The sequence below is a fragment of the Penaeus monodon genome, chromosome 29, assembly GCF_015228065.2.
Source record: "Penaeus monodon isolate SGIC_2016 chromosome 29, NSTDA_Pmon_1, whole genome shotgun sequence".
NCBI lineage: Eukaryota > Metazoa > Arthropoda > Malacostraca > Decapoda > Penaeidae > Penaeus > Penaeus monodon.
This window is the reverse complement of record NC_051414.1, coordinates 112,757-112,990: the sequence shown is the minus strand read 5'-3', so window position 1 is coordinate 112,990 and position 234 is coordinate 112,757. Positions and strand designations below refer to the sequence as shown.

The window sequence follows — 234 nt, the reverse complement described above, 5'->3', positions numbered from 1 at the left end:
GACTGTTTGTCATGCCACGCCAGCAATGCACGCTCCTTATATGTTGCTATTTTCTCACTGAAAAGATAAGCATCATCATGAAATCTTTACAACAATAACATAAGGTTTGCAGGATATCATACCGGGAGGAAGTCAGAAGTGCGTCTCGAAGCTGAAAAATTGTAGCCTGGTTATTATAGGTTGACTAGACGGTGATTATTATATGTTAGACACACTTATACACTGAAAATAAGT

General features: G+C 38.0%; 1 protein-coding gene across 1 annotated transcript in view; it reads right to left on the bottom strand.

Moving 5' to 3' along the window:
- The window catches only part of LOC119591606 (zinc finger protein 354A-like), a gene marked incomplete at its 5' end in the record, with an annotated part of 18,448 nt that overhangs the window by 6,508 nt on the left and 11,706 nt on the right, over positions 1–234 (bottom strand).